At 38.6% G+C, this 21,580-nt stretch overlaps 1 protein-coding gene across 5 annotated transcripts in view; it reads right to left on the bottom strand.

The window, feature by feature from the left end:
* The window catches only part of LOC129722561 (mucin-2), a 381,740-nt gene extending 363,013 nt beyond the window's left edge, over positions 1-18,727 (bottom strand). For all 5 annotated transcript variants that reach the window (XM_055676131.1, XM_055676129.1, XM_055676132.1 and 2 more), the window contains exon 1: positions 17,942-18,727. The gene's annotated coding sequence lies outside the window, so the exon portion shown is untranslated. The remainder of the gene's footprint in view (positions 1-17,941) is intronic.
* Positions 18,728-21,580: the final 2,853 nt, after the last annotated feature.

Raw genomic sequence — 21,580 nt, 5'->3', positions numbered from 1 at the left:
GGTTACTGAGGCATGCATGGTCGCGGACGTTCTCAAGAAGCAGTGCGAAGTGGTTGTGGCCTGATAGGAACTCCTTTTGCACCTGGTGCTGCAGGTCACAAAAGCAGAGACTTCAGAGAGCGCCCAAAGTGCTTGGCGTGCGCCGAAAAACCTGACGCAAAGCACATAATGGGAGGCCCGAGGTGCACGGCTTGTAAGCCGACTAGCAAGCCACGAGTGTGAGAGTGACAGAACTAAACATGAACCACTGCTACGCGGCCTAACAACTGCTGTACCAAGCAGTCACTAAGGCGTTGTCGGACATCGCCATAATCTCGGACGGCAATATGGACGACGAGCAGGTTCCCGGTTTAGGAGATAGTATCAACCTCAAACGAAGGATTCGCGGTTGTCAGGGTGTTATGCTCCGCCTCGTTGGTCTACCGAGCAGTTCGCAAGGATGGTCGACCGAGCCACCGTGGAGCTGACCGATCTAACACCGTTCGTTGGTGGTAGTACGCGACTTCAATGCATGGGCAACCAAGTGTGGATGTCGACGCACAAACCAGAGAGGCCGGGTCTTGTTGGAGGCTTTGGCAAAGCTCAACATAAGTCTGGTCAACGTTGGCATGAAGAGCAGTAGAAGCGTCGCGGAGTCGACGTGACGTCGATGTGACGTTCTGTAGACCAGGACTGATCACAAACTAGGAGATAGACGATGGTTACACTTATAGTGACCACCTGGCAGTCTGCTATAGTGTAGACCGTAACACGAGACAGCATTCGGCGAGCAGAACTAACACTTCAGCCCCTCGCGGGTGGAGAATATCGCATTTCGATGCAGAGGTATTTGCGGAAGCAATTTGACGAGAATTCGTCGTCCAAACGCCGGCGTGTGACGCCACCATGCCTAGGAACCGCCGCCTAGGCATGGAAAACCACCAGTCTATTGGTGGACCGACGCGATAGCGGATCTCTGCAGAGTATGTCTTCGAGCGAGAAGAAGGACGCAACGAGCGTGAACCGACGAAGAAAGGGAAGATCTTCGAGCGGCATTCAGTTCCGCAAAAACGCCGCGAGGTAGAGCAGGTGGAAGTGATAACAAATGAACAATTCTTCGTGATCGCCAACTACCTAAAGGTGAGCAAGGCACCGGGCTTTAATAGGATTACGAATCTGGCTATGAAAAAGGCCATCAAACAGACCCCCGGACTATTTCGGGAAGTTTCTCACATTGCTATGTCAAACAAACTCAGTAAATTTGTATTGGGTTCCAGGACATTGTGGCATTGGTGGGAATGAAAAGGCAGACGAACTTGCAAAACAAGGATCTAACTCCCAGTTTATCGGCCCAGAACCTTTCTGCGGTATATCAAACTGTGCAGTGAAAATGGATCTTAAACTCTGGGAGGAACAAAAGGTGATAACCAATTGGTTGGATGTCAAAAAGTGTTCCCAATCTAAAAGATTTAGCTCCTAGAGCTCACAAAAGAGCTTTTTGTACATACGTCGGCCTAGTAACGAGGCACTGTCCAAGTAGATATCATTTAAAGAACATTGGCCGGGTTCAGGATGATATCTGTCGCTTTTGTAATATGGAAAGCGAGACATCGGAACATCTGCTATGCAGTTGTGGTGCATTATTTAAACGCAGATCAAGGTTTCATGGCAGTGGCTGTTTATAGCCCAAAGAGATGCGGTCTTTGAATCCTGGAAAGGTGATTGGCTTCATGAACCATATTTCACCTGACTGGTAGCGTGGTCGGTGCTGGTATCTGATCACTCATTGGTCACTGTATTTTGCAAGGGGACACGTATAGCAATTGACTGGGATATATTTGTACAAAAGTTCACACCAATGGACAACGTAATTCTAATTCCCTAACAAAAAAAAGTTCGGGAAGTCATGCAGAAGTGCCTGAATGACTGTACATTCCCGGAGAGATGGAAGCGACAGAAGGTAGTCTTATTGCCGAGGGCAGGGAAACCACCTGGTGGTCCGTCGGCAAACAGACCTATGTGTCTACTCGTTACGGCGGGTAAGGTGCTCGAGAAGGTTATGCTCAATAGACTGGTTAGGTACACCGAAAGTGCAAACGGTCTTTCGAGTAACCAGTTCCACTTCCGAAAAGGACAGTCTACGGTGGATTCTATCCTGTCTGTCACCAAAACAGCAGGGGTGGAATTCGCTATTGGTCAATTGTCGCGTTGAATGTGAAAAATGCGTGTAACAGTGTTAACAGGGATTCCATAGCTCACTCGCTTCGGAACTAGACATCTCGGTGTCGTTGTACAAGATTCTGGAAAACTATTTCCAGAATCGAGTGATAGTTTACAGGACAGACGATGGTCAAAAATACGTCCCAATTACCGCTGGGCTTCCACAAGATTCCATCCCGAGCCCGGTACTTCGAAATGTCATGTACGAAGAGGTGAAATTAATGCTTCCATCAGGGGTTGTGGTCTTTGGTTTTGTGGACGACATCACACTTGAGGTCTACGGCGAATCGATCGAGGAGGTTTAGTTGACAGCTTCGCACTCTAAAAGCGTTGTCGAGGACTGTATGCCCCCCTCAAGAAACTGGAGCTGGCGCATCATAAGACGGAGGTGATAGTTGTTAATAACCACAGGTCGAAGCAACAGGCGTTTATCAGCTTCGGGAATTGCACCATCGCTTCTAAGCGCTTGCTGAAGCTGCTGGGGGTGATGGTCGACGACAAGCTCACCTTCGGGAGTCATGTCGAATATGCCTGTAAGAGGGCTTCAAGGGCTATTGCAACATTATCTCGTTCAGTGTCCAATAGCTCAGCAGAGTATACGACGTAGACTAAGACCATCTACGATGGCAGAGTGGCAGCGGGAGTGGTCCACTTACACAAAGGGTTGATGGACGCACAGGCTGATTCCGGTGCTATCCGAATGAATCGAAAGACGCCATGGAGAGGTCAACTTCCACCTGACACAGATTCTGTCAGGTCATGGCTTTAGACAGTATCTGTAAAGGTTCGGGCACATCGAATCCCCCATGTGTACCGAGTGTGTAGACACGGAGGAGACCGCTGAGCATGTCTTCTTCGTATGCTCATGTCTCGCGCGCGGGATGTACACTAATTCGGACAACCTATTGCGGAGGATGTGCGATGATCCGAAGTGTGCGGCCGCCTCCCAAATAATATTAGAGCTGCAAAACAGGCGTCAGGTTGACCAAAAAAACGCTGGTTATCTAACAGCCAGTCTCCAGGCAGTTAGCTAAAAGGCTTAAAAGAGCCAGAAAAATTCTTAGAGCATAAAAGCCGCTCCTCGAAGCAATACCTAACGGTGTGGTACTGGGGAGTATTATGGGCTGGAGACTAGGGGGGTTTTAATGGGTCGAACCTCACACTGCTTGAGGTTGATCGCTCATTCGTCTGGCAAGCAGATTTTCCCTGCCATGAAAAAAAACAGGGGTCCCATTTGGGTCCTTTTTTTAAATAAGGGGTTTGTTAGCAGTTTAAGTATTTAGGATAAATATTAGTAAATAATGAGTATGTTTTTTTTTTCCTGTATGGACTTCCTCACTGCGACCAGAATAATCGTAGATCTATTGTGAGATATGCCCGGGTGTCTGCTGTATCCCGCACTTCTGTTAATGGCAATACCGCTTTTGAGAAGTGGTATGCTTATTATTATTATTCATCAGTGCTTGTGTGTAATGTGCTACTCTTCCTTTACACGCTTACTGTTCTACTATACCGATACTCGTTCCTCTTGCCAAATATCACCAATTATAATTCCCTGGAGAAGTTTCGTCGTGCGTCCTTCTGGCCAGTTTTATTGGTAAGAGGGACTTATTTTTTGTTAAGAGGAAGTCACGCAAAGGTATTTGTAGATTTCAGCGGAAAGGAAGGGTAAATGGGTGGGAAGCCTGAGAATAAACCCATGCTTAAGTCCTTTTTGACATCGGATGCCTGGTTCTACTATGATTCGAACCCACGACCATCCGCTTGACAAAGCGGACTCTATAACCTTGCGGCTACGCAGCTCCCCTGAGTATGTGTGTCCAATCACAAATGGTGACTTCTCAACACTATTAGAAAAAATGTAATTTTAATTGTTAGGATTTATTTGCTTTCGCAATTAGGACTTATTATTCGCAGGGATTTAAACCTACTTGTCAAGAAAGGGAAGTAAACTTACAACTAACTTAATTGCTAACTTATGACTATAAACAGAGCTTATCGTAGCAATTGAGGATTGCAACGATTTTTGTCGATACAGTGCTTTTTCGATATTATCACGGTCAAAAAAAAATGATACACTTGCATAGTTGAATGGAATATAAGTTCAAGATACTAATGAATAAACAAGAAAAAGTTAGTTTTTGATATTTTTCTCTATTGAATTGTCGCGGGCTTTCTCACGGCTGTTATACATGCAATATCAATATGATTTGTATTGCCCATTCTTTAGCAGAGTCTAATGCTTGTTTATGTGAAATTGTGGAACCGCTAGATTTTAAAATTTTAAAACCACGCTCTATGAGGACCGAACTGTAGAGATTTTTAAGTTGTTAACAGATCTTCTTTCTCAACTCCTCGAATAATATGTAATTTTTGCTTCAAAAACAATGAAATACATATTTCACGGTTCATTTTTCTCTAAATTATGACACAAACTATTTGTAAAAGATATGACACTTGGTTGCCTCAGAAAATTGATCAAATAAATTGAGTTTATAAAACTATACACATGCAAGGACACAAGGCACAAATGAAAAAGATGTTTCGAATACATTTTCTGTAACTGGAAGTACATTATTCTTGATTTGAAGATATTTTTAAAAGAGCGTGATAAAAACGAAAAAAAAAACCGTGATTAAATCGAGCGTGAATTTGGCGAGTAGTGATAAAAACGACTGTTGATTAAAGCGAAAAAGTACTGTAATTGATAATAATTTTATTCGACATAGCTTCTAATGTTTCAATACCAGTAAGTCTATGTAATTCGAGTGTACCAAACCAAGGAGGATGCCTAAAAATCATTTTCAGAATTTTATTCTGAATCCTTTGAAGCGTTTTTTTCCTTGTTAAACAACAATCAAAAGTGAATCAAAAGTTTATTCTCTAAACAAAGTTTGGAATTTCTGTTAATGAGAGGATATAAACATATCGTATATTTGATGCACTTTGCTTGTATACTTTTAATGTGCTCTTTGAAAATAAGTTTTGCATTTGGGTCCTTTATTATTTATTATGTTTGTCGACGATTCCAATCTTGTACTGAAACGCGCCAGAGTACTCATCTATACAGGTGACATGAAGTTGTACATGGAGTATGCGACATTTTTAGGGTGAAATCAATGTTTTCTTCAATTGGTGAACCAAAAGTGGATCCTGATATTGAAAAATGCCCTACCCTACTCGAAAAAACTGGAATTGCAACTGGAAACTAGTGCCCAGCACCCTGCAAGCTGTCCAATCGCAATAAAAAGTCGTAAAACAATCCAACGGACATCCATTAATGCACAGGTAGCGAATCGTGACATGGAGCGATCATCAGCGCGGAGAGCTCTGATGCCACCCTATCTGGTCTCCTTGTAACACCAACGCATACTTCCTCATTGCGTTGCGCCTTTCAGTCGAGGCTCACTCGCCTGGGGTTACGTAGACCGCGGGGTGCGTGTCGTGTCACCGCATTCGCATCTATCCTGCAACGAGGTCGACGACATGCGCCCGTACTAAGTTTCCCGCCGTGCCGGCTTGCCTCCTCCACTGCCCCCCAGGCTGCTGCGACAAGCGATTACGAGAAATTAAAAGATAATATTTGCCAATTTATCGCCTATGTTGTTGTTAATTGACTAAACGCGGCTCGATGCGGCTAGCTTTGAGACTTCAACCCTGCCCGGTTAGCCTAACTTGCTGACCACCACTCTCACTAGGCTAATCTCTTCGCGATTTAGTTTCGCATGATTCCGGTATAATACGTGAGAAGGCAATTCGGTACGACATGTGTGTGTCTCTAGCACAGCTCAACTCGAGGTGTTCCAGTCCGGGCAATGAGGAAATGATTTCCTTACTGCGTTAAGCAACGAATCGTGAAGCCTGCGAGAAAATTGTGTTACTAGTGGTTACATCGCGGCTGTTTGGAGAGGAAGCAAATAGAAGAAAAAAAAAATTTCCACCGGTGGCCGTAATTTATGCAAAACTTCATCATCGAATCTGATTGACCCCACTGCTGCTGGGCCGCCGAACGCCACGCCACGGTTATGTCACCTGTCTGAAATCAATCTTCAAATAAACACGTTCCACTGTAATCAACCCGCTTGAGGTCCGTCACGAATTACCCTACAATCGCGCCGATTGATCACAATCGCGCTGCCAAGCCGCTCGGAAATAATGGTCTCAATTAGATTCGTCTTAATAAAGGTGATTCGAGTGTTTGCCTGCGCCAAATTGATGACAGGCGAGAGTTTGGTTGGCGGGCGAGTCGCGCTTCCGACAAGCCGCCAGTCAGTCAGTCAGCCAAGTCGGCCGCCGTGTCTGCGTTCCGTGCTCCGCGGCCCCGAACACGCGACAGTCCGGCTGGGTTTGGTTAGGATTTGTTGGATGTTATGCGTGTATGTAATGAGCAAAGCTGCGAATGTGTGACTCAACAGCGATGGGGCGATTAGGTTGCTTGCCACTCGCTGTATTCGTCTTCAACCCGTCGTCGGGGCGGCTGGCCGAGAGTCATTCAACTGGTGATTTTCATTTTTTTATGTTATTACGGATGGCTTATCTTACAAGCACTCAGCTCTTGTTGAAGTGTTTGTCCTGCCAGATAGACGCTGATTGAGTCAGTGATCGTAAATTAAGAGATGACGAACCGGCTGTTGTTTGTTAGGAAATTAAATATCCGTGAGAAGTCCACAAACAATGTGGTAATCGAAATGGAACTTATATTATTATACTGATTATACCCAATGTCGATATTTTTAACAATATGGACAGAGAACAAGTAATTATTGTGGCAGACTTGATCACAAAAAGGATTAATGTCTTCTGAAAAATCCAGCCATTAGAAGTGTGCAAGCTATGTAGGAATGTACACAACAATTTTGTTCCCTATCTAAAGTCCGTCTAACTTTTTGCTTAGAAGACAACAAGGCAAAAAATTACAAAACCATACATAGTTTGAAAAAATATGGGTTCCACATATAGAAACTTTTTTTTTCACTGATCAAGCTAGTTAAACAACAAACCAGGCAGCTTAGAAATTGCTCAAATCATGCAATTTTTGTGTTCGTGACTCATTAAGGAGTCACCTCCGTCAGTTGGCAAAACGGTTTAATTTTTAAACAGAATTTAATGAGTAAGTTTATTGAAGGTTACCATAGTGCAAGCTTTAGATATGAAGCATATTTTTTGAATAAAGCGACATCCATAAATTACGTAACGTTTGGAACCCACACCTACACCCTCATAAAAGTTACGTTACGCAGCAGAAGAATTTGCTTAATAAAAATGTTCATTTGGAGAGTCCCCGCAGAGAATTTTTGATACGTAACGCTAATCTTACCTTCCCCCCTACCCTATGTCGTAATCGCAACGCTCAAGGATATCCATTTCCCTCTTATAAGCGTTACATAATTCATGGATGCTGGGTAAAAAAAGTCATGTATCCAAAGGGCGACTAGAACTATTTCAATAACACGTAGCCCAGTGAATCAGTTCCTATTCCAATTTCAACTTCTGGTTTTAGTTTTTGGATTACATATCTCGGGTTATGATTTTAGTTTTATATTTATGGTTTAGGTTTTGATTTTCGGTTCTACGTCTATGGGATTTTGTTATGTACTTGATATTTTCCTTTTAACTTTTCACTTTTACCCATTAACTTTTGATTTATGACTTGTGATTTGTGACTTGTGACTTGTGACTTGCGACTTGTGACTTGTGATTCGTGACTTGTGACTTGTGACTTGTGACTTGTGACTTTTAACTTGTGACTTGTGACTTTTGATTTTTGATTTTTGATTTTTGATTTTTGATTTTTGATTTTCAATTTTTGATTTTTGATTGTTGATTGTTGATTTTTGATTTTTGATTTTTGATTTTTGATTTTTGATTTTTGATATTTGATTTTTGATTTTTGATTTTTGATTTTTGATTTTTGATTTTTGATTTTTGCTTTTTGATATTTGATTTTTGATTTTTGATTTTTGATTTTCGATTTTTGATTTTTGATTTTTGATTTTTGATTTTTGATTTATGATTTTTGATTTTTGATTTTTGATTTTTGATTTTTGATTTTTGATTTTTGATATTTGATTTTTGATTTTTGATTTTTGATTTTTGATTTTTGATTTTGGATTTTGGATTTTGGATTTTTGATTTTTGATTTTTGATTTTTGATTTTTGATTTTTGATTTTTGATTTTTGATTTTTGATTTTTGATTTTTGATTTTTGATTTTTGATTTTTGATTTTTGATTTTTGATTTTTGATTTTTGATTTTTGATTTTTGATTTTTGATTTTTGATTTTTGATTTTTGATTTTTGATTTTTGATTTTTGATTTTTGATTTTTGATATTTGATTTTTGATTTTTGATATTTGATTTTGGATTTTTGATTTTGGATTTTTGATTTTTGATTTTTGATTTTTGATTTTTGATTTTTGATTTTTGATTTTTGATTTTTGATTTTTGATTTTTGATTTTTGATTTTGGATTTTGGATTTTTGATTTTTGATTTTTGATTTTTGATTTTTGATTTTTGATTTTTGATTTTTGATTTTTGATTTTTGATTTTTGATTTTTGATTTTTGATTTTTGATTTTTGATTTTTGATTTTTGATTTTTGATTTTTGATTTTTGATTTTTGATTTTTGATTTTTGATTTTTGATTTTTGATTTTTGATTTTCGATTTTTGATTTTTGATTTTTGATTTTTGATATTTGATTTTTGATTTTTGATTTTTGATATTTGATTTTTGATTTTTGATTTTTGATTTTTAATTTTTGATATTTGATTTTTAGATTTTTGATTTTTGATTTTTGATTTTTGATTTTTGATTTTTGATTTTTGATTTTTGATTTTTGATGTTTGATTTTTGATTTTTGATTTTTGATTTTTGATTTTTGATTTTTGATTTTTGATTTTTGATTTTTGATTTTTGATTTTTGATTTTTGTTTTTTGATTTTTGATTTTTGATTTTTGATATTTGATTTTTGATTTTTGATTTTTGGATTTTTGATTTTTGATTTTTGATTTTTGATTTTTGATTTTTGATTTTTGATTTTTGATTTTTGATTTTCGATTTTTGATTTTTGATTTTTGATTTTTGATTTTTGATTTTTGATTTTTGATTTTTGATTTTTGATTTTTGATTTTTGATTTTTGATTTTTGATTTTTGATTTTTGATTTTTGATTTTTGATTTTTGATTTTTGATTTTTGATTTTGATTTTTGATTTTTGATTTTTGGTGGGTGTGGTGGTGGGTGGTGGGTGGGGGGTGGGGGGTGGGGGGTGTTGGGGTGTTGGATGTTGATTTTGGTGTTTGGTTTTTGGGTTTGGTTTGTTGTTTGATTTTTGATTTTTGATTTTTGATTTTTGATTTTAATTTTTGATTTTTGATTTTGATTTTTGATTTTTGACTTTTGGTTTTTGATTTTCGATCTTAGATTTTACTACCTATACAAAAGAAGTACGAGAGATTACTGCAGAGATAGAACAACATAGTTAATTGAGTGTTTTTTCCTCCTATCATTAGCGATACCGCTCACCGTGCAACGCACGTGCTGTTTAAATAAATTGTATCGTAGTCTAGTCAATAGTCAACTCGAGAACAACATTCAAATTGTTGTTCATCGCATGATATAAAAAAATGGATGCCAATGGAAAGAGTTTTGTTCAACAATAGGACTCAAAAGATTCGCTTTCTTCAAAAAAATCTCGAAAATCTTAGCTCAATCGTGCAGCAGCTACTTTTCCAGAACCAGGTATTGTCGCAAAATTCCATTTCCGGAAATTATATTCGCCGGAATGCAGTGCTGAAACTAGACACCTTATTTCCCGTGGGAGAAACAACGATGAACGCATAGCTGCAAATAAGTTAAGAGTAGTTATAAAGTTTTCCTATCATATTAACTATAAGTGATAGAATTGAAGCTGCAAACAAAAAAAGAACAGAGAGCAAAATCGGTAAAGAAATTGCTTTTCTCCGGGGTTTCAGTAGATTTGGTAAAAAATGAATTTGTTCAATATCATCAATCTAGCAACATTTTTTATAGTAAAAACTCTGTACTGCAATTCTGTTGAATATATAATTTATTCCTAACAATCTCGGAGAGACAAAACTTTCAATACAATTTATTAACTAAAAATAAAAATACATTAGCAATACAATTATCGTAAAGAACGTTTAACATCGGCTCAAAATTTTACCTTCCAGATGTGTAGCAGCAGCAAAAAGTACACCAATTTCTGCAACGCTCCCTAATATCTATTCGCGGCAATCTGTGAGGTAGCCCGCAAGCTATTACAACGAACCGCACAGGACTTGTTTCCAAATGATTACATCAAACCAAACCAAAGCTTATGTTTCGCATTAGAATAATTTCATGGCCGTTCCTTTTGTTCGTGCCTCGAAGCGACGACGTTTACCGATCGATTGGAAATGAAACATTTCTGATGTTCCGTCTGTGCGCGCTTGGTAGATGCCTATCAGAGGAGGTAAGGTTGAGTTTGCACACAACCACAGCAGCAGGGCTGCAAGAAGTGAAACCGCGCTACGCTATGTGCCGCTCGTTGTGCGGTTCGTCGCTTATGCTATGCGGGAGTGCGTGCGCTCCGGCAACATTGCACATAGAACTATTTTAATTGCCACGAATAGTTTGTTTTTTTTTTTTTGTTTTCACCTCTGTAGTTGGTCTATGTTGGGTAGTTACCACAAAACTTCACCTGTTTTGCTCAATTTCCAACGGTTAGCGAAACATTCCAATTCACAGCTAAATTCAATTCCACTCCACCACAACTCGGTTTATTTATTTTTCGGTAGAAAAGGAAAGTTCATCGCAAAAAATGCCCGTTTCTCCGAAGGCGGGCAAAGAAGGGAAGCGAAACATAAACAGTATAAAATAAGCAGACCAGAGACCTTACCGCCCGGTGAATGGAAAAAGAGCGAATAAAGAATGGACCGCCACATCGCCGGAGACCCTGACCGTGGTGTAATCCCTCCACAGCACAGAGGGGTCCCCCGAGTAATGCGACCATCGACGCCGCATCGTCGCCACCGGTTTGTTCCCATTTCGAAGAGAATGGAGGCAATGCGAGGAACGACTTTCACTCTCTACAGCGTCCGTACAGGGCATCGAAACGCGCTTGAATTTAAACCAAAAGCGGTTCAATCTCCGGGAGATTGTTTGCAGTGCGAAAGGTATCGACGATACTCGACTGTTCAATAAATTATTGTTTTCTTAAGCCGAATTGTTTATTGTTCGCCAGCAGCAACGCGTTACGCAGCTAACCATTTTATTTTTCGGCACAATATTGATCGAAAATCACCTTGACCGGAACCAATTAAAGCGCACCATAATAAACATCGTTCCCAGGCTTTGTCTCCGAACGCGTTTCCGATATTTTCTTTTGCCGGTAATAATCGACACGTAATTTTCACTTTTCAGTTCATCTCTCGTGGCTCGTGGTACTCGTGGTCATTTCCTTCCACCCGACTTTCAAAACCCTCTTAAATTAAAGCTCTCGATCGCGGAAGATCAATTAGACGACCGGGTGGCGGAGGGAAAAATGCGGAACTGCTGATCGGATGATCGGTTGCAATTAGTGCAATTGTTGCACTGATTTGTGGTTACAACTCAGTGCTCCGGCTGCGCTTGTCGTTAAGCTCATCCGTCTCAAGGGGAAAAGTCACTCAAACGCACGACTGAATGGTAACACCTTTGTTTTGGAAAGTAATAATGTATTAATTTGTAATGGATGTAATAAGATTTTCAATTGTAATTGAATCTAGATTAAAATTCACAATGAAGTTGCAAAACTGTAACAATGGCATTAGTATAAGTTTGATCTCGTTAGTAGGCTTATGAGAAGAAAATTTCGTTGATGCTGGCTGTCATGGTTCTTGAAACGGTTATTCAAAAATCAAGTAATTTGTTGCTGAAAAATGCTAAGTACAGACATACTACTTCAATTGCATTTATACCCGGGACTAACCTGTATATATTTTTTTTTCCAAAAAAAAAAATAAAAACAGATAAAAAAGAAACATCAACATTCTATATAAAAAACACTTTAAAATGTTACTCAAATACATCCGCCCTCTTTTTTTAAAACTAAAGAGTTTACCAGAGTTTTAGCTTTAGTTTTGACCCCATTATAACTGTTTTACGAATAGTTATTGTAACATTGCCTGGATTTCAAATAAAAATATTAATAATTACAAAACCTCCGAAAAGTTGACCTGGAATAAAAGTTGATGATTTGCTCTTCGATTCCTTTAAATACCCTCCATATGCATCAATTACTGCTCCGGGGCACAGATTGAATAGGTTTTTTAAATCTTTTTGTTTGCGATGTTTCCCCAAGTCTGCTACAAGCACTCCACAGTGATGAAAGAGCTTTCAACTATGAACTTTTTTTATTTACTCTCTAAATACTGGTTCTATTGACGGTATGTCTTGAGAGAGAAATTTAGTATAGAGAAGACAACTAGTTTTATTTTGAAACTTTCCATTCCGACACTTTAAAGAAATGGTGTCTTCAACAAAGTTGTAAATAATGTTTTCTGAAGACAGTTGTCTTCTAACTGCTTTTGTCCTGTAGATATAAAGTTTCATATTAGACTAGTCTTTGAAAATTGATTTTTTTGAATAACTAAAAAACTGTAGCAGCATTTCTGCACATATTTGCATATCATTGAAATACATGACGTAGAGAAAAAATTCTCGACTCAGCATTGGTGCACGGTGTACTTATCCTACAACTCAGATGAATTTCTTCCGGCTTCGCAGTCTTTGAAATGTGAAAAGAAAACGATATTTTTCTCTTACACTGACGTCTCGAATAATCTATATTCTTAATCAAGGCTAGAGAGGACCTTGTGATGCGGGTGATGCCATATCTGTCATATAAACTTTGATAACAGTTTAACAACTAGGTATAGTTGAAATTTCTAACGATGAAAATATTCTAAGCGGTTAGAGAACAGATTGATCTATAAGATGCAATTTAGTTTGTGCCAATTATGCATGCGGTTGCTGAGTAATGAGAGTTTGAATGTCATTTTTCAATGCAAAAACTGATTTATCGGATAGGATTAAGAATCCCACCGTTAGTGACGCTGTAAAATCTCATTTTTTAATCTTGCACTTAGAGTTATGATGTCCTCAGCAAAATTGAAGATAATGTTGTCACAGAAAAGTTTACGGAGAACATTTTTCTTTTAACTGCTCTTATATTGGAGACATATCGTTTTATAATAAACTAGTCCTTTAAATTTGATTTCTTTGAATATCTCAAAAACTGTAGCAGTTATAAGGTAGTAACGTTCTGCATATATTTTTATATTACTGGCATATTATCCTCAGGATAAATTTTTTGTATAAAAAGTCTCAACGAATGACAATGTGTGTTGATGATACACAAATATATGCTAAACATTGTTGCCATCCAAATGCTACAGTTTTTGAGATATTTGAGAAAATAATATTAAGGTCTAAACTAACATGAAACGGTATATCTCCAAAACAAGAAAGAAATTTATCCTCGGCTAAGTTTGCTTATTATACTTTGTTTATCAGTTTCCCCTTTTCTCAAGATCGTTCAAGTATCCATCACAAAATTTTGCCGAAAGCTTCTTTCTGAGAAATCTGAATTGTGAGATCACTTAAGGTTAGAATACGAAGAATTGCGTGCACACTAGTGCCACATAGCGCGACAGAATTTTGCATTAACCTGTTCATCAACCAAAAACACTTGACCTTCTTAACAACTTTGCTGAAGACCGCAACTCTCTCGGTCGTCAGAAATACGACATATCTGCCTGTTCCAGGTGATGCCAATTTTTTTGGGGTGTGCTACAATATTCAAACCAGGCAAGGATTTTTAAAAAAGAGCACGAAAAACTTGAGCGCTTTTAGTTTCGTTTGAAAGGTGAATGAATATGAATTTTAGTGACCCTTGCAGGGATAGATGTGCGTTAAAAAGCCGAAGCGAAATTATCTGCCGGGTTCATCGCTTCTAAGTTTGTTTACGGGAAACTTCTGCTAAGTCTCTGAAGACTTTACGTGTTACCGACTTGACCAGGAGCACCACAATTCGTAGAAACGGTTGATAAGCTGTAACCTGAATTTTTTTTATTTCTTTGAGATCTAGCGCAAGTTTTTTCCGCTTTAATGGAACAATTGTCAACTGTGAATTTTGGTGCCCTTAGTCAGTTACTTGCCAAATTCGTCGCTTCTAAGTTTGTTCACGAAAAAAAAAACTTCATTCAAATCTCTAAGACTTTACGCGCTTGGCTAGGAGCACCAAAATTCACAGAAAAGGTGAGGGTTGGTTAAGGAATGGTTTCAGTTCGAGCTCTAAGACAAATTTCTCGCTTTTTAACCGATACTGTGAATTGTGGTGCCCTTCACCAGCTTGGAAGTGCGTAAAGTTTTCAGAGACTTAAATTAAGTTTTCCCGTAAGCAAACACAGACGCTACGAACCCGGTAAGCAATTACTCTGCGGCCTTTCGATGCACTTCTATCTCTGCACCAAAAATCACCGGTCACCAAAAATTCCAGGAAGCTTTAATCTTTGTTTTTTTTTCAGTTTGAGCTCTGTGTTGACCTGTGTTGACAAGTGTAACTTAAACATAAAAACCTTTCAAACACATCTAAAAGTGCTCAAATTCTATAAACTCTCATTGTGGAATCGAGTTAGTTCATTGATTTTCATAACCTTTTTACACTTTACTGGAAAAAAAAAATATTCAAAAACTTTTGGGATGTTTCAAGACTTGACGGCTATCACAGATAGCCATATAGAATTAAATGACCTTAAGGTTAACTTGCTTTCTTTCTAGTTTCAGGCGATATTTATAAACTACGTAACGTAAAAAACAATTTTCGCCCCTCCCCCCCCCCCCCCTCCATATGTAACAAAACGTAACACGAACACCTACCCCCTCATAAAAATTACGTGACGCAATCGAAGAATTTGCCTAATAAAAATGATCGTTTTTGGAGATTCTCTCCAGAGAATTTTTATTAGAATTTTTAGTCTCTCCGCCTCCCTTTCCCCTATGTAACAAATCGTAACGCTCAAGGATACACGTTATTTGCTTCGTACAAAATGAGGACCACATTTTTACTTATTTAGGGAAAAATGCATTCAACTAGATCAGTTTCCAAACGCAATAAGGTATTCCTTTTTTTCGGTTCAAGCAGCCAAATTTAGACAAAAATATTATTCTTTGTTTTGAATTATTACTAGCTGTGCATTTCGGATCTAAAAAAAACTATATCAGCCATTCGAACTAAATTTCTATTTTTAACAACGGCTTTTACCCGTTAACGTTCAAGTTCATTAGGCAGACAATGTGTGCAGTAGGGAATGCGAAAAACAAGCGAACTGGAAATAAGATACAGATTTGGAAAAATATACCGCATCCCGACGGGACTTTAACTCGCAATCTCTCTGTCTCCGGCATGGTGTTTTGACCAATTAAACTACGGGAGACGGTGGTACTGTTCCACAATCTATATGCGTATCACATTCCACTGCCGACTTATTCTATTGCTCATCCCTAACTACACACACTGTCCCGTCGGGATGCGGTATATTTTTCCAAATCTGTATCATATTTCCAGTTCGCTTTTTTTCACTTTCCCTACTGCACACATTGTCTGCTTAATGAAAACTATATCAGCCATGTCACGCAAAAGAGTCCTGTATGAACACTGTTTTGCTTCGACCATTCTGAAAATCGCTATAGTTGTTCTTTATTGAAGAATTTCAGACCCGTTTTATTTCGTTTGGCCCTTTGGGTGACACCTTTCTGTGCTAGGGTTGCCCAAAAAACGAATTTTTTTTTAATTTTCAATTGTTTCAAAATTTATAGCTTTCGAGTCGTTATACCGATTTTCATTTTTTTGATGCCATATAGAAGGTAGTTACTGTGTCTCTCGAGGAAAATTTTTAAATTGTACTTTGAATAACAATTGCAATACGAAAATTATGATACAAACAGTTTTTTCCCGTTTGAAAGTGTTTGAGACCCAAAAGACCCCACGGTTTGATTTGTTTGAATTCCTCAAGAAATTTTACATAAAATATCAAATTTTTACGAAAGTATATATTATTTTATACTTAGAGATAGAATTTTTTCGATTTTCAATGTCCATCCAACGTGCAATACTTTATCATGATTCAGATCGTATTATGCCATTTTTAATGGTACAAGACCCAAAAGACCCTATCGTTTGATATTTTTGAATTTTTTAATCAAAACGTTTATTTGACACGACACTAGAATATTTTTGTATTGCAGTGCCTTCCATAACGGCAAAGAGCGGTTTGCATCATAATTTCTACATAGTTATTGTTATTTGTAGTACAGTGTGGCATTTTTTCTTGAAAAGCTATCTACCGACAATTTGATGTCAAAAGTTACAAATTTGGGAAAAATCGATTTTTTGAACCCAGCCATAAAAATTTTTTGGAAAAAAAAACTACAGCGACTTTGATTATGATAGAAGCAAAAAAAAATCGGATAGCACTTTTTGACAATTACTAATATTTTAATTATGGTATCAAAATATGTACGATTACTTTTAACAAGCTCTTAGATGTTTCTCTTTTTCATTAACAGATTTTTCAACATAGCTTAGGTTCTGAAAAACTCGACTAAGTGATAAGTGAGAAAATAGACATCGCCACTTGTTTTCTTAACGTTTGCGTTTTTAATAATGGTTGGTAAAAATGGTTGAAGATATTCAAACTAGGAAAATTGTAAGATATGATTTTTTAAATCAACTCAATTGTGTCTATTCTTGTTTTCGTTCATGGGATAATAAATTGCTTATTCTTGGTTCATAGTCGCAATTTCTTGGCATTACCACGAAACAAAGTTGTAGTTGTTTATATTTTATGTAATTTTCTACGCTCTAAGCGTAGCGTTTGTTTGATAAGCTTTGGAATGTAGTATCTAATTTAATTTGACTTGTTTTTACTTCTAAGTTTTATTATGGTTTTTAAATTTGCTCGTATTTTATTTTTGATATTTTTGTATTTTTAATACATTTTGACTATTATTTTTTCAGATTTATCAATGAAAAAATTAATTTCAAATCTGATTTGAAAACATTTAGGCTTAGCGAAAATTTAATACATAAACGTTTTATATTGATTGATCTAGCAAAAACCAATTTTTCTGTTTAAAAAAATAATATAAAACGCCAATAAATCAATGATTTTATACCCATTTGAGGTGATGAGAATGCATTTAAATTTTAATCAAATCTAAGTTGTACCTACATACAGAAAAATTTATGAGAAACTTCATTGTAATTGAACTAATTTGATGACAAATCTATTGGTGCAATTACTAAAATAAAAAGAATCTATAAACGATCAATCTTATAAGACAAAAATAATCTTGAGAAGCATGAGAGACTAGATTGGCAGGAAAACATTTTTTGCATACTTCGCATTAAGGTACAGCCAACATGAAATTATTTAAATCCAATAGCATTACCTTCACGTCTCGCTATAGACATGCTTTTCCGATGTCTGTACACACTTTTCAAAGAACATCATCCCTCGGACCGCAAACAAGCATTTTTTAAGAAAAACATCCAACAGCACATCGTAAAAGTAAAACATTCACATTACAACGCCATAGTTCACAGCAAACAACCGCAGGAAACCCACTTAAATAAATTAGCAAAAACAAGCAGCGAAGACACCGCTTACCTAATCCTGGCAACAACAAAATACTCACCGTAACTTTCGATGTGCCCAACTCCTCGGTTTATCTTTCGACCGTAGCTTGCAGCAAAAATGAAATTCTTAAGTGCAACTTGAGTCTCACCTTTCACAATTTTTCATTAAAATCGTAAGAAAAAAACCTAGTGAATTCGACGATGTATCATCTATCTATCTCTCGGGTAAATACCCCGTCATCTGCGAAATATGTGTCACTAGAGGTCTCACTCAAACCACAAATTTAACTTCGCTGGCTCTTTCTCACTCTATCCACGTTGCCTAACGCGCCTTTCTTTCCCGCTCAATGGCAGCTTCTTCGGCACTGTACTGCACTGCAACTCTTGCAAACAATCATCAGCTCACTAGGAAAATATCACCGCACAAACATACCTTTCTTCGAAAAAGGAATACAGCAATAACAAACACACCAACTCACACACGTGTCAATAATGCAGTATGCAACGGAACTAATCGCGAAAGGCTGGTGCTGGTGGTGGCGGCCTAGCGACGACAGCAGCAACATCAACAGCAGCAGCGAGCCGAAGATTTCTCTTTTGCCAACAAAACCCTACGCGTTTAGCTAAAGGCTGCGCCAAAGGTTCTGGAAATGTCAGCACGATCGGTTCTAGTCACGATAATGCTCACCGTTGTTGTTGTTTCGGAACCGCACCTCCGAAATCATTCGACAGACAACCAATTAGGTGACGAAAGAAAGCTTGTGCAGACTAACAGAGAAAAAAAGATTCAAACGCTCGATTCACTACAGGAGAAGGTACCTGCGCCCAGACCGCGACTTAGTCAACTAAACTTACGCGACTGAATAACATCGCGATCGAGCCGCACGGCGTTCGATCGCTGCAGACCCGCTCGCTTACCAAGCCGTCGACGCCAGGGGTCTGAGCCGATTCGTACTCACCTCATACTCGCCTGAAATCGCCACTAGCCGCAATCACGCTAGCCGTCGCTGCTGTTGTCATGGTCACTTTCTCAGCACATGATCGAGCATGCAAGCGAAAGTGGCGTCCGTGAAGACCACCATATGATCGCAGCGAGCAGAGCGGTAGTGACCCCACCACCCACCAGTCAGCGATCGGCATCAATCGCATCGCTAGCCGAGTTATCGCTTCAGCGCGAACAACGACGGAGAGTGAGTGCCTTCCTGCACGTGGTACGCGCGCACCCGCTTTCAACCACTGCGCTGAAGAGTGTCGCGGTCTCACGGCTTGGGATTGCGATCGAGCGGGTAGCTTGTTATTGTCGAACGTCGTGAGCGACTTTCTGTGCCGCCAATGTGCCTGAGGCTTTCGGTGCTGAATAAAATGAGCCAACAATGCTTGAAATGGGTTAATTTATGATTATCTCTTGGCATTTGTTTTGTTAATTGGATCCGATTGGTAGGATTGAACAACTGCAATAAATTCGGATCGTTATTTGCGAAGCTCTGCGAAATGTCTCTAAAGAGAAAAAGGATTTTATTTGACCTACTTTTTAACGAATTTATAATAGAGAAGCTTCATAATAACAACTTTCGCTGTTGAAAAGTTAAAAAGGCAAAAAAATGAAAAGAGTTCCTAAATAGACGATTAGAAGCCTCAAGCTCTAAATAAGTTAAGTAATCCATAAGCCTAAAAAACTCAAAAAAATCTGAGGATACCGACCTCAGAAATCCAATTACCCAAAAAAAGTACTTAACTCGAAAAGTCTTTTGTAGATTTAAGCTTAGTCGTAGTAATTATTTCCACCATCAGGACGAGATTTCGTAGCTGACCTAAAGACTGTTGAGAAGTTCAACAACCTATACGATTACGATACAATGAAATGGTCATCAATCATAATTATACTTCTCGAACCGTACGCCGCATACGAGACTCATCCGACGGGCAGAAAAAATGATAGCAACCAGAACAAAGAGCATCCCAAATTTATCATATTTCGTGATCCTGTGGGATTAATTTGGCCTTTCGTAGGGAGCAACATGTTCGAACGTTTAACTAATAATGCTATATACACTTCCTCGCTTTGTTAGTAAACTGCACTTCACGCTGCTGCCAACTTTAAGCTTGATTTAATAAAAAAATACGAACATCCCAAAGAGCATTTTCAGCATCCAACCTGAACAACTACGAAATCCGCGTATTAATAGCCCATTCAGCGGGAACGCTGCTGGATTCCCGCTGAGAGTAAGCGCAAATTTCCAGGAATTGTACCTTTTTTTTACTTTATTATTTGATTTACCTGACGAGATGAGAGGATTGCAATTAAGAATATTCTGTACCTTCCTCGGCCCCAGACGGGCAACGGACAAACGAACAGACGGCATTTTACTGCCCAGAGGATAATTAATGGAAAGAAGCAGCATTTTATTATGATTCGACTGTTGGTATCACTCCCGGCGGGGAGATGTTTGCTTAGCTCTTGCAGAACTGAGTCGTAAATGAATGTATTTGCACGATTCTTCGCTGCTGGCGGCGCCGGAGTAGTTTACCACTCCAACAGTTGGCATGGGAGATGTGCACATCCACAACTTTACGGTAATGCTTTTGCGTCTTTGCTTTGCAGGGTAAATTATTTTCGAATTATGCAAGCTCCAGCAGCAGCAGCAGCTCGAAACGTGATACTGCCAAACATGATTTATCATCAACTTCTGGCAATGATTCGAGCTACCGTTATTTTTTCTGAAGCAGAAAAAATGTGATTTTTTGTGTTACTTCAAATCTCTCAAGAATATATATTGGCTGTTTGAAGACATCAACCAGCATTGCAACGCAAACGACGAACCTGCTGCTGTCACTCTGCACGGAGAAAAACGATCGCTCGTAAGTATACGCCAAATCGCTTATCGGTTCAATGACCCACCGCGCGAAAGCGCAGTCAAAACAGAACGCCGGCCGTTTGCGAAGCCAATAAATGCTGCGAGATCGAATAAAAATACCGGAGAAGAACAGCAAATAAATATAAAACTTCGGCACAGTGAAGCCGATGACGCGACGGAATGTCTGAGTGGTCCGAGGTTGACGTTGGTCGACTCACGCCGGATTGTGATGTAGTGGAGAAAAAAAACACGTTTTTTTTCTGCCGTTTCTTGCGATGATCCATCCAACTGGCGACGGAGAATAGTTCTGCTGCGCGATTGATGAATAGTTAATTGAGATATCAACACGCTGCTCACATATTTCTGCGATGTTCGGTGGTTCTTTTATGATATTTTTTGCGCCTGCTGATTTTAGTCACTTGACTACCGAAGAAAGCGATGATTATTTAAATTCGAAGAAAAAAAGAATAACGTTTATTTGATTTCGTGATTCAAAGCATTTTGCAACAGTGACTTTATTCTCCGGTCGATTGTTGAGCATTGATTCCTAAATCTAAGATTAAAATGGCCATAAATCGGTTGTTGAATAGGCGAAACTTTGCTCTACCAACATAAAGAGCAACACAATGCAAATGAAGGAAGGTTCGCCAGGGTGACCTGCACAGCGATGATTTTATCTGTTTGCATTTCCTACCCTTGTAAGGTCATTTTGTGGTTTTAGACCTAATTTAACGGGTTTCTTTGTAATAGCTGGGAATGTTGAGTACAAACAAAATCATACTAGGCACTCCTCCCCTCTCAATCCGTAGGAAGAGGAGCGTTTCACGCTAACGTACTCAAAAA

This window comes from Wyeomyia smithii, chromosome 2 (assembly GCF_029784165.1).
Source record: "Wyeomyia smithii strain HCP4-BCI-WySm-NY-G18 chromosome 2, ASM2978416v1, whole genome shotgun sequence".
NCBI classification, from domain to species: domain Eukaryota; kingdom Metazoa; phylum Arthropoda; class Insecta; order Diptera; family Culicidae; genus Wyeomyia; species Wyeomyia smithii.
This window is presented reverse-complemented; position numbering and strand designations above follow the sequence as displayed.